The sequence below is a fragment of the Tupaia chinensis genome, unplaced genomic scaffold, assembly GCF_000334495.1.
Source record: "Tupaia chinensis unplaced genomic scaffold, TupChi_1.0 Scaffold138878_1, whole genome shotgun sequence".
Lineage (NCBI taxonomy): Eukaryota > Metazoa > Chordata > Mammalia > Scandentia > Tupaiidae > Tupaia > Tupaia belangeri.
Window position 1 is genome coordinate 181,331 of NW_006198771.1, and position 13,816 is coordinate 195,146.

Genomic DNA, 13,816 nt, shown 5'->3' on the forward strand with positions numbered 1-13,816 from the left:
TTACCAATACCAGATAATCTTTTCAGGAAGTTCTGAAAGAAATTATATACCAGGATAACTAAAGAGAGACAGACAGAAATAAGAGAAAAAGGGGCCAGCAGTTAGCATAATGGCTATGTCACTGGACTCCCATGTAGTCGATTGCGGTTCGACCCAGTGGCTTAAACTCATGCCAGGTGCGTGTGCGTGTGGGCCCAAGATCCCGAGAGGAGAATAAAGCAGAAGGAATTGTGGTGTGGCCCTCCCCCCAGGCGGTGTTATTTCTCACTTTCTCTCTGTCTCTCTGTCTCTCTTTCTGGTGAGTGCACCTGTCCTATAGCAAAAAAAAAAAAAAAAAAAAAAAAACTCTCTTAAAAAAGAAATAAGAGAAAAAAAATCAAGGAAATGGCTGATATAATGGCAGGGACTAGTAGAAAGTTATTGAGGATACTGTTTAAAGTTATTGCAATAAATTTTTCAATCAAAAGACCCAGAATATGAATGAAAAGAAAAATAGAAACCCTTTATCTGTTGCCTACATGCCTTATGGATAAAGGCATATGTAGACTAAAAGTTAAGGCCTAAAAAAAAGTATTCCATGTGAATGAAAACCAAAAAGGACTAGTGTCATAATACTGAAGTCAGAAAAAATAGGCTTTAAAACTAAATCTGTAGGGAGAGACAAAGTGCATTGTATGGTAGCAAAAGGCTTAATCCATTAAGAAGATATAATGGTTTTAAACATATATGCAATTCAGAAATATTTAAATACATGAAGGAAAGACTGTTAGATCTAAAAGGAGAGATAGATTGCAATATACTAATAATTAGGAATATCAATTCCCCACTATCTCCTCTTGACAAAAAATCTAGACAAAAAATAAGAAGAGATACAAAATCAAAAAAATACCATTCATGACAGAGATCTATAGAAACTTCCATCTAAAACCAATGCAATACATATTTTTCTCATCACCATATGTACTTTTTTAAAAGTGACCACATGATAAGGCACAAAATGCCTTTAGAGATTGAAAGCATATAAATTATATTGAGCATTTTCTCTGAACATAATAAAATTAAAATATAGTTTAATTATATTTTTTTTAAAAATCTTGAAAATAAACAGACATATGTAGACAAAATAGCTTACTCCTGAATTACTTCATGGTTACTGAAAAAAATCAAAACTAAAATCAAAAGGTGCATTGAAACCACTGAGTACATGTTTTCATAACTAATGGGACACAGAAAAAGCAGTCATAACAGGGAAGTTCATAGTAAGTAGTATACATAAGAAAAAGCTGAAAAAGTGGCAAATAGACAACATAATATTATGCCTCAGAGAATTGGAGAAAAATATTAGGAGGAAAGAAATGATAAAGACCAAAGAGAAATAAAAGAAATAGAAAATAATCAAACTAAACAAAATAAATTAAAGCAAAAATTGGTTCTTTAAAAAAAGAATGAAATTGACACACCATTAGCTAGATTAATTAATAAGAGAAAAAGGACAATCAGTTTTGCAATGAAACAAGAAACATTACAACAAACATAATACAACAAACATAACAGAGATATAAAACATCATTAGAGGATACTCTGGGCAACTATACATCAAAAAACAAGGAAACCTAGTGAGAGATGGACAAATTCCTAGTCACATATAATCTCTAACATTGATCAGAAAGACAGAAACCATGAATAGACACATAAAAAACAATGAGATTTAGTCAGTAATAAATAATCTCCCAATGAGGAAAATTGCAGGTCTGGATGACTTTATTTCTGAATCTTCATTTTAAGAAGAACTAATCCTCGTTCTAACCAACCTATTTCTAAAGATTACAAAAGAAAAGGACTCCCCCAAACACATTTTATAAACCCCTCATCCTCAAAACAGATAGGGATATGTCAAAAAGAAAAAACTACAGACCAATATCTCTGATGATGAATATAGATGCAAAAATTCTCAAGAAAGAAAAACAAGCAAATTGTATCCAACAATATATAAAAAAGGTAATACATCATGACCAGTCAGGGTTTATTCCAGGGAAACAAGGGTATTTCAATATCCACAAAACAATAAATGTAAGATATGATATTAACATAAAGAATGATAAAACGCTATATCCCATCAATTGCTGCAGCAAAAGCTTTTGATAAATTACAATATCTGTTATATTAAGGCTTTCAGCAAAATTGTCATAGAACGGTCATTTCTCAACACAATAAAAGTCATCTATAAAAAAATCGCATAGCTAGCATCTTACTAAATTGTGAAAAATGGAATATATTTCCACTAAAAGCTGGTACAAGAAAAAGCTGGACATTTCTTCCATTACTTTTTTTTTCTTATCTTTCCTTTTGAGAGATTTTTGCTACAGGGCACCTGTGCTTGCCTGAGAGACAGAGAGACAGAAAGTGAGAAATCACCCCTCAAGGGAAATGACTATATGGCAACCGTTCTCCTCCATTCTCCTATTGGGATTGTGGGTTTACATGCACAAGTTCCTGGCTTGAAATTTATACCACTGGGCCAGGGACTCAAATGATGGATGACTGTGTGGGAATCTACTTACATTAATATTATGCCACCTTCTGTTTCTTCTCCACTCTTTCAATACAGTGTTGGAAGTCGTAAACAATGCAGTCACAGTGTCAGCATGAAAGTTAAATAGTGTGAATGTGAAAGACAGTGTATTTAAGTAGGAAAAGAAGAGGTAAGATTTTCTCCCTTTGCCGATAAAGATAGAAGATCCCAAGTTATTCTAGAAAAAAAAAAAACATAATAAAAAAATAAAACAAACAAACAGAAAAAGTTTGGAACTTATAAAATAACACAATAAAGTGGCAGTATACAAAATTACCACATATGAATTTATAGCATTTCTATATATGAATAACAAGCAGAATGAAGTAGAACTAAAGAAAGTATTCTATTTACCATAACAACAAAAAGTATAAGATATCTAGAAATAAATTTAACCAAGGAAGTCAGAGACTTGATTAAAAAAAAAAAAAAAAGAAACTGAAGATGATGTAAAATGTGGCAGGACATCCCATGTTTCTTGTGTGGGAAAATTAATATAATCAAGATGGTAATTTTATCCAAATTAATCTATATATTTAAGATAATTCCAAGAAAATTACCCGAGACATTATTCACAGATCTAAAAAAATAAAAAAACAAAAAAACATAGAATTTGCCTGGAACCATAAAAACCTCGTATTGCCAAAGCAATCTTGCACAAGAGTGGAGTAGGTGGCATCTCACTTCCTGACTCCAAAATATATTACAATCCTATGATAATCAAAACAGCAGAGTATTAGCACAAAAATAGACTTGTGACAGTGTAACAGAGTAGAGGCTTCAGAAATAAATTCAAAAAAAACAGACAACTGATTATGGAAAAAGGTCACTTGTTAATCCAGTGGTAAAAGGAAAACCTCTTTATAAATGGTGCTAGAAAAACTGGGTATCCATCTGCAGAAAGATGAACCTGGACAGCTATCTCTCACCATTAACAAAAATCAACCCCAAATCTTTTAAAGTTCTAAACCTAAGACCCAAAACTATAAAACTACTAGTGGAAAACACTGGGGAATCTCTGGGCACCACTGAAGCAGGCAAAGAGTTTTTTAATAAGATTCCCAAAGCACAGGCACTAATCCCAAAAATAGACAAGTGAATAACATCAGAATAAAAAGTTTATGCACAGCAGAAAACACAATTAGTGTGGATTCATAACCCTCAGAAAGGGAGAATATCTCTGTAAACTATGGCTCAGATAAGGGACTGCTAACTAGAATAAACAAGTACCACAAACAGCTTATCTAAAAAAAAAAAAATCAACCCAATTAAATGATGGGAAATAAACTGAACAAGCAACTCTTGAAAGAAGATATGTGCACAGTCAAAAAGAAAATTAAAAAAAAAGTTCACCATCCCTCATCATAAGGGAGATATAAATGAACACCCTATGAGATACCACCTAATTCCCGTCAAGTGATTATGATTTTTAAAAAATAACAGTAATACGTGCTGGCAAGGCTATGGTGAAAAAGATATCATCCTACATTCTTGGTGGGAACTTAAATTAATAGACCCATTGTAGAGAACAATATGGATGTTTCTAAAAAGACCTACAAGTGCAACTACCATATGATCCCTTAATTCTACTTTTGGATATTTGCCCAAAAAATAGGAAAATGTTCAGTGAAAAAATTGTTTTATATCTATGGTTTTTGTGACATTATTCACAATTACTTTTACATGGAAGCAACCCAAATGCTCATGAACAGATAAATAAATTTATTTTATTATTTTTTAAAAGTCAAACATGATTTTTAAATTGTTTTTTGTTGTAATAATCACCTTTTCACATTTTCAGCCATTGATAATATTAGTATCAATTATAATAACTCAATGACTTAAAAGAAAACCAGTGTAAGATATTTTAGGTTTAGAACATATTACAGAAATTACCTGTACAAAATTTGAGGTATATCAAACTCATGTAATTTAATGAGAAAAACATATATGAGCTTAGAAACTTTTTCATCAAAGGCTATAATAATACTGGCAGTGTAAGATATTTTAGGTTTAGAACATATTACAGAAATTACCTGTACAAAATTTGAGGTATATCAAACTCATGTAATTTAATGAGAAAAACATATATGAGCTTAGAAACTTTTTCATCAAAGGCTATAATAATACTGGTACTGATATTAATTGCTAACAATTACTAATCCTGCCACTCAACTAAGCACATTATTTGCAAAAATGTAATTTTTCTTATTTAGTCCTAGAAGAAAGCTTATGGTCTAATTTCATTTAATGTCTGAATAATCTTGAAGAAATTGCCCAACACAAAGGTACTCAGTAGTAAGACCAGAATTCTGAACTAGGCCCAGATGACTCCAAAGTCTATGTTTTTAATAGTTTCTTGTAAATTTGGTACCAGATTTTAAAGTATGTGTAAACTAAAAATTATTTATTTTCCACTTTGAACTGAAATAAGACCACAACCAGTAAGGAACTGGGTTTGTAGCATTCTACCTGTTGATCAAATGCTATTTCAAGTCAAGTATTCATTAAGTGTTTACCATGTGGTTTCAACATTTGCCATAAATGCAATCTAGTAATAAAGAAAGCTAAACAGGAACTATTTTATATTCAGTTATGGACTCATTGATTTTTTTGAGTATATTGGATCAGAAGATCTTACTGACAAGGTAAAAACTCTCCTTTAATAGGAAAAATAAATGCTATACCAAGACCACCTGTGGTAGCACAACAGGAGTGCATCACTCTGGGAAGCCAAATTCATATTTAAGATTGAGATTTAGTTCTCAGTAAACTTAAACAGATGGTTTTGTGTGTGCCTATGATTCTGGCTATTGGGAAGGCTGAAAGGAGGGTTGTGAGGTAGACCCTGTGGAGAGTGCTTCTCTTGGGAAAAAAAAATAAAGAAAGTAGCTATTTCAAAATGTTTAGTGACATGTGTGGCTAAATTAAGAGTTGGGTGTATTACAATTGCCATAGATATGATAAATATGTTCTATGGAGGGTGGTCATTTGTAATCTAAAACATTAAACCTAAAATTTATGACTCTTTCTTGAGTCCTGGTTCAAAATGCTACACTTTGTGGCTTTCTTTTTCATTCTTGTGATGTGATGCTCATGTCTTGGTCTCTTTATAGACCCTCAGCCTGAACTCCAAATTTTGTTTTCTATTCCCCTCTCTCATTAAAAAAAGCTCATCTTCAGTGGTAACCATCACAAATAAGCAGATGGCTTACATATTTGTATCTCTACTTTTGACTTCTCATTGGAATTCAACAGTTATGCCTCTATTAGAAGTGTCTACATGAATTCTCAGCATTTGCAAGTCATTATGGAAAAATTGAGTCTAACTTTTTACATTCTGTTTATGCCACCACCTTCATATCTTCGGGTTCAAAATCTCAGAGGCATTTGTGATTTCTAAGTGCACCCATTAATTCACCAACTGTTTGGGTAACTGCTCCCTTCCTTACTATTCTCTCTGTTTCCCCATAACTCTGCAAGTATGTTTGCACCAGCCTCCTGATTATCCTGTACTGTGAAATACCACTGGGAGTCCTTATTGAACCCCTCCTCAGGCAAAAGTCTATGGAGTCAGAAAGGCCACTTAACCCTGGCCTTTAGTCAAAAAGTCCCTATTGGCAGCAGAATGTAGGAGAAGAGTGGAGATCAGTCTGAAGGACCAGAGTGACTCCATTTCTTTGGGAGTGACTCCCTTTTGTTAAACCCACCTTGCTGAGAGTTGGTGCCATTTCAACAGAGGCAAACTGATCATGTAAGGAAAAAGTCATAAGACCATCACCCCACCAGGACTGATCAATGAGAGAAACAAAGAAGATATCAGAAACCTAAAGTAACTTTTCTGCTGAGAGAAACAAAGGTGATACCAGAAAGAGATACATTCCCTATAATCTACAGCCAATGTGTAGCTGACAAGTGCATTCCTCAACACCCTTAACCTCCCCCGCTAACAGGCAAATAAAAACCCAGCCCAACTAACACTGGGGCTTTCAACTCTGACTTGCTATGCCGGTAAGATTGGGAGTCCTGGATAAAAGCAATGTTTATGTGCTTACATCAGAACAGCTCCCTGGTGGTCTTTTGGTAACTTCATGATTGGGGCACAACATCTGGGGGCTTGTCCAGAATTCCCCAAGACCTCCAGGAACCCAGAACCAGAGGGTCAACTAATAATGGCCGGTGAGTGTGCTTTCTTTGTTTTTGTGTTTGTCCCATTCTGTCTCTGAGGACCCTAACTCTGTAATAGATCAGAATCGATTTAGTAGATGCACTGGCAGGCTACTAGTCTAGGACCTGGAAGACATTCCAGGGCCCCCAGAGGGCACGGAGTACCCCTAGTTGTTCTGATGGGACATAGCAGGTCACTCATGCAGCATAGCATGAGGCCTTTGTCTCACTTTAGGTTCACTTTTCATTCAGTGGAAAGCATCTGCGTGGCCTCATTTGCCCTGTCTGTGCATTTATTACCTATCTCAGTTGGTGTACATTTTTCTGTTACAAATGGGACAGACTCAGACTTCCCCTCTGAAATTTATGATGGACCATTTCAAGGATGTTAAAATAAGGACCCATAACCTTAGTTTAGATGTTAATAAACAGAAGCCCCAGCAAGATCGCATAACCATCTGGTACATGGGTAGAGGCATCCTAGAGAGAGTGGCCTCACTTGGCTTGGCTGTCAGTTACCTGAGACTGCTTTAGGGGAGGCACCATCTGTGATTTCAGGGCCCCAAAGCTCCTCTTGGGATTGTTGGCAGCTGACAAGAGACACTGACTTCTCCTCTAAATGTCTGTGGAGTTTTGCTATAAGACTTTCAGAGGCATTTCTTTGAGTGTTCCTGTCCTGTTTTATCTGCTTCATTGAAAACAAACTCCTGAGTAAGGGGTTAGCCACAGAACAGTAAGGGAATCCCAGGTAGGGTATGAGTCCCTGGTAGGCCCCTCAAAAGTCCAACCTACAAGAAATCAAAGATAGAGTCCCTGACAGGGATTGAATCCCTGGGTTGAGGGTTTGAGTCCCTCCACAGGTGGCTGGATTCAAGGCTGACTGGACATGGTTATAGAACCCCTACATAGGTTCTACCAGATGTGCTGGAATCTGAGGGCTATATGATAAGGTGTTCAAGTCCCCATTGGACAGTTTATGGGAAATCAGGGTTAAAGTCCCTGATAGGATTTGAGTCCCTGGAAGGTCAAGATTTAAGTCCCTGGATATCTTAGGATTTTTGTCTGTATTTCTTTTGTTTCTCCAGCCATTTTAATGATTTCCTCTGTACCTTCTTGGAAAATGTTGCTTCACCTATCCCTCCTCCTCCTCACTTGAGGATATCGAGTAATAGAATACTAATCAAGGTGTTCTTCAAGAACTAATGATCCCTACAGTACTATCGCTAAAAACTGCCTTGTGACCATAGGAGGTATAGGTAAAAGCAAGTGTGTCCTGAAATGCCTCAGTGTACATCCTGACAAAAAGCATACTTGCTTTTTAAAAATCATGAAAGGCTGGAACAGCTCCTTTAAATTCCCTTAGAATGCATACTAAAGCATTTCATGAACCATTTGTGTAAAGCTGTGATTATGGCATCAAATTCTCCATCCCAAAACTGAGAGGACCTTTTAAAAACTTCACACTTAAGTGGAGTAGAAATATCATAAATATTTTGTGTAAAAACGCTAATGGTATAGGCAACAAAAAGGTAAAACCCATCTTCCTCGAGTGTATAGTTAAAGATCTTTAAAAAGGGGGTTGCTCTAAAGAGTATTAGTGTCAAAGTAACCCCAGAGAAATTGGCTCTTACAGTTCTGATGTGTGTGTAATTTTCATCTATACATGTAATTTGTCATGTTATGTACTGCATGTTGTATGTGAAAAAAAGGCCTTAAAGAATTCTATTCAATTTAGTTTATAAAATGAACACTCATACAAATTAGTTTAAATGCTTTTCAAGTTCATATAACTTTAGTAAATGAGCATGCTTCAAGTGTAATAAAAAATAGATTAATAAGTGAAAGTCTTCACAATTTCCAACATATTTTGTCTAGGTTTTTATTGATCAAGCAACACCACATTTATCTTAATATAACTGGTTTAATGAAACAGCTAGTATTTATGTGTTGTGTCTTGCATTTTACACAGCGGAAATCTAATAGAGAAATGAATTCATGACTAGCTTTTTCTGGCTTTAGTTTTATTGCTAACAGAGGATCTCTGACCTCAAAGTTATTCTGGTGTGTTTACAGAGGGCCCCCCCTGATTTATTTTTTTATGGTGTAATCTCCTCCTTCAAATCCTGAAAAGACTTCCTCATTTCTGTCACAGTGAATGTTATGAACTATATTTCTAACATACTTTCAAATATCTTTGTATTGTTCATAGTTGAAGAAGAGTTGCCCAGTTCCATTGAGGAAGAAGTAGTTAGGAAGTAGTTCTTTTTTTTCACATACTTTCTGTTCCTCTGCACTAGTTTCTGGTGAGTTATGCACTACTATGTGTTTTTCCATTGTTAATTATATAGTATCAGGGTAAAAAGAGCTCTCCTTCTCTGCTATGTTCTTGATAGAAGGCCTTGTATTCCAGTCAATGTGTATATGGTCACCTTTAGATGTTGCTTTCTTTACCAAACTCTTTACATCAGCTTCATCTGGGGCTAGCCTGGAGATTTTCACATGATAGGAGAGAAAAGGAATTGCATGGCAACTTGTGCCACACACTTTAGAAAACTAAGAAGCCACAGAATATTCCTGGGACAACTTGGGAGGCAGAAAAGAATCTGGGGTAATCTCCTGCATTTTATTTCCTCACCAAATGCTTTTTCTCCTTTATCAGCAGCACTATAGGTCCTAGGGAAAATAGTGTTGGATGGCTGTACCTGGGACAAATTGGAGACAGGAATAAGTTGAAGCAGTTTCCTTCATTGACTTTCTTCTCTGAGTGCCTCTTCTCCAGGATTTGTAGCACCACAGGCTACAAGGGAAAATGACAGTGAATGAATAAACCTGTAACAAGTTAGGAGGCAGGAAAAGGCCTGGAGCAGTCTCCTGCATTGACTTTCCTCACCAAGTGCTTCTTCTCCCTGGTCTGTAACACCACAAGATGAATAAATTTTAAAAGTGTAGCATATATATTCTATGAAAGACTATTTGGTCATTAAAAAGAAAGAAGAAAGAAAGAAAGAAAGAAAGAAAGAAAGAAAGAAAGAAAGAAAGAAAGAAAGAAAGAAAGAAAGAAAGAAAGAAAGAAAGAAAGACTTTAGAAAGAAAGAAAGAAAGGAAGGAAGGAAGGAAGGAAGGAAGGAAGGAAGGAAGGAAGGAAGGAAGGAAGGAAGGAAGAAAGAAAGAGAGGGAAGGAGGGAGGGAGGGAGGGGGAGAGGGAGAGAGAGGGAGAGGGAGAGAGAGAGAGAAAAATCAAAACAAAACACAAGACCCTTTTGTGGACAAAAGTCTGACTGCTCTTTCCCATTTATCCAAAGTCCTTTTCAGAGGACCTAGGGACAGTTAATAGACCATTTATTCCATTAACAGATTCTTCCTACATTATATCCCTGACATGGTAACTTTAAGATGTACAATTTCAACTGATTACAGTATATTCTGTTCTTATCCCTTCCCAAAACACAGAACTTACCTTTCCTTGAGATGTAGATTAAGCATTTGTTTTACAAATCTCTTCCCAGGACACAGATCTTCCCTTCCAATCACCAACCTAAAATTGTAAAACCCACCTATAACAAACATAGGACCTTCCACTTTCACATGTCCCATCTTTTGGGGCTAAACCAATAAAAATATCTTCATTAATTGTATCTGTCACTCTCAAAATAAAGTATCTGATCACCCCAAGAAAGGCATATATGCTTCCTCTCTGGACCTAGGTTACTCACATTCTGCTTAAAAGTAAACCACATTAATGATTAGTTATTAATTTTTTTAGACATAGTTATTTTTAATTGACAAGATAGAAACATAGTAAACAGTTGTGAATACCAGACATAGTGTGAGAAGAGGGCAGATGAAGGAGTAGAGTCCAAGGAAGGACATTAAAGAGAAAAATAGATATAACATTTATGAGACAATAAAATGGGTTATTATCTGTTGAAGATAACTTTGTTTTGTCAACTGGACTGGTGAAAAATAGACACATGTTGGAATAATCACTTTGCAAGATAAATAACATGATTAAATGTATAGAAGAAATTGAAATTTAAAAAAAAAGAAAGTAAATAAATAGGGAAGATTTATTGCTGAGTGAACCAAGCCAGACTATGGAAGAGAAATATTGTATGTCTACTCTTTCTATATACTGTCTGCCCTCTGTGACAGAAACTGAAAGATTAGAGGATATAGAAGCATAGAAAAAAGTTACAAACACTGGAGACAATGTGCAAAGAAAGTGAGAGATAGAGGAGAGTGAGAAGAAAGGAATCAAGGAGAATAATAGAAAAACAAAACCTTTAAGAGACACAGAAGTGGAAGATTGTCTGTGGTTGATAACATACATATCTTCAACTGGACTGGTGGGAAATGTATTCATGTTGGATTAATTCATTTTATAAGCATTAATGTAAGGTATAAAATAAATTAATTTACAAAATAAAATAAAAAAACTGAGACCAGCAGATGGTGTAATGGTTACATCATTGTAGTCAACCATGTTTCAAATCCTGGGCCTGGTTGCTTCAAAGTTACACCAGGTGTGTATGTGTACATGTCTGTGTCCAAATTCTGAGAGAAGAATGGAGAGGAAGGGATGGCAGTGTGGCCATCCTTCTGAGGGTGATATCTTACACTTCTGTCTGTCTCTCTTGTAAGTACATCCACCCTATAGCAAAGACCTCTCTTTAAAAAAATAAACAAACTTAATTTAATCAGTGATGCGATCTGCTTTTTAAAGTTTATTTAAATGATTTCTTCCTTTAGAAAAATTACTTTGATTTATGTTTAAGAGGTATCTTATCACAAATTATAACTGTAAATGTAATCATATTTTTTCAAAATAATTACAATTTTCTTTTTACAATAGAATCTTAAAACCTTATAATAAAACATATATAGTCGTTTATTATAAATTTTACATATATATACAGGAATTTTGCAGTACTGCCAACTGAAATTTTTACTAAGCAAATACAACCTGTCTTGGGGGACTGCCAAGTGATTTGTTTAACTGAACACTAAATAATAGCACCTGGGTAACAATATCACATGACCTGCACCCCTGAACCCCCACCCCTCACCACACAAAATGGCCATCTGTTGTGAGTAAAATCTGTTCAAGTAAACCTATGTACATTGCAGCAAACCTAGATTTTAAAAATGGCCTAACTCTGTTGTATGAATTCAACATAGTTCCTGTTTTCTCAAATATACAAAAAATATATTTCTAGTAGTTTTTTTGAGAGATTTTTTTTTTTTTTAATATAGGGTACATGCACTCATTGGAGAGATTGAGACAGACGGAGGGACTGAAAGTGAAAAATCACCTCCCTCAGGGGCAATGGCTAAACCACAATTCCTTCTCTATTCTTCTATCATGATCTTGGGTATGAATGCACATGAGTGTTGTGTGAGTTTGAAGTCTCTGGGTGAATACCTGAGCCAGAGTTTTTCATGTGGAAGTCCGGTAAAGTAAACATTATGCTATCTGTTGGGCCTTGTTTTTCTTTTCCTGTGAATTGTTTAGCTTGTAGTTTCAAGGGCTGACCCCTGGCATTCTGGATTCTGATGCCTCTTCTTGTACATGGCCAGTATGTCAGAGCAAGAGAAGCTGTGGTTGTACACTCCACATTGGAAGATCCTGGCAACTATGTGCTTTCTGTCATGATCAGTCAGCTCGTCTGACCATGTAAACCTCCGGTCACAACCTTGTCAGGTGCAGTTGTATGGCTTTTTAATCAAAATGAGTCCACTGGTGAGCTTTTAAATAACAGTTTGTATAAACTTTTTTTTTGGAGAGGTTTTCACCATAGGGTGCGTGCACTTGTCAGACAGACAGAGAGAGACATAGAGACAGAAAGTGAGAAATCACCCCCAGGGGTGATGGTCATGCTGCAATCCCTTCTCCTCCATTCTCCTCTCGGGATCTTGGGCACACACATACATGCACCTGGTGTGAGTTCTAAACCACCAGGTCCGGGAAGTGAACCGTGGTTGACTATGTGGGAGTCCAGCAACATAGTCATTATGCTAATTTCTGGTTCCCAATAACAGTTTGTATAAACTTTTGTGCATCCAGGGTAATCCCAGTAGTCATTTCTTCAAGTCAGGGTTAGCATTTTATTGTTTCTAACAAGTTAGATATTCTGGAAATTAATTGGCAGATGGCAGATAAATTTGGATTGTGAGTTCCAGTTTAGAACCAATTCTAGCAGCATAGAAGGAGGTAGGTTACATTCTGAAGCATCTCTTCTCATCTACTGGGACTTCTAGGCTCTGAACTCCACGATGACAGGGAAAAGTAATTGGCTGGTTGTGTAAGAAACTGACTTGGTATTGTGTATGTGAAATGGGGTATGTCCAGGAATTTTCTTCACTGCATTCATGCAACTGGAAGTTAATGTAAAAACATTAAGTGCCATTACTGATGTCTGGTTTGTAGAACGAGGACTAGTGTATTCAGGAGCCAGTACAGGTGGCCCTACCATGGAGGACAGAAAGTTGATGATCTGGTGTAGAAAGTTCTTGTTTAACTGAAATATTATTCAACTATGGAATTGCAGTCTTGTATGAGCTGAATATATTGGTCAACTCTGGGAGGGTATAGGTGTGGGCTGGAGGAGGGGCAGACCAACCATTCATTCTCCTCATTTCTTGACCTCCCCCTGAGTAACCACCATTGTACTATCTATTTCATTGTGTTTAACTTTTTAGAATTCACATGCATGTGAGGTCTTATATGTGTCTTTCTGACTTATTTTAATTAACATGTAGTCATCCACGTTTAGCTATGTTTTCTCAAATTATAGAATTCCCTTATTTTAATGACTGAAGAGTATTTCTTTCTTTATTCACTCATCAGCTGATTTGAGAACTTTTAGTTTAGAATGGAAGAGAGAAATTGGAAATTTAATAATTTTTTAAATGTTGGGCCAGTTTTGCCTAGCTGGGATGAACTCTATTTGGACATAATGTATTACCCTATTTATATATTATTAGAAACTATTTTTATATTTTTGTTCAGGACACTCACATTTCTGTTTCTGAGGTATGTAATTATATAATTGTCTTATGCAATTTGTGTATAGTTTG

The 13,816-nt window shown here is 35.7% G+C and overlaps 1 pseudogene; it reads right to left on the reverse strand.

Moving 5' to 3' along the window:
* Positions 1–12,825: 12,825 nt before the first annotated feature.
* LOC114004595 (Krueppel-like factor 5) lies at positions 12,826–13,375 on the reverse strand (annotated as a pseudogene).
* Between the last annotated feature and the right edge of the window lie 441 nt (positions 13,376–13,816).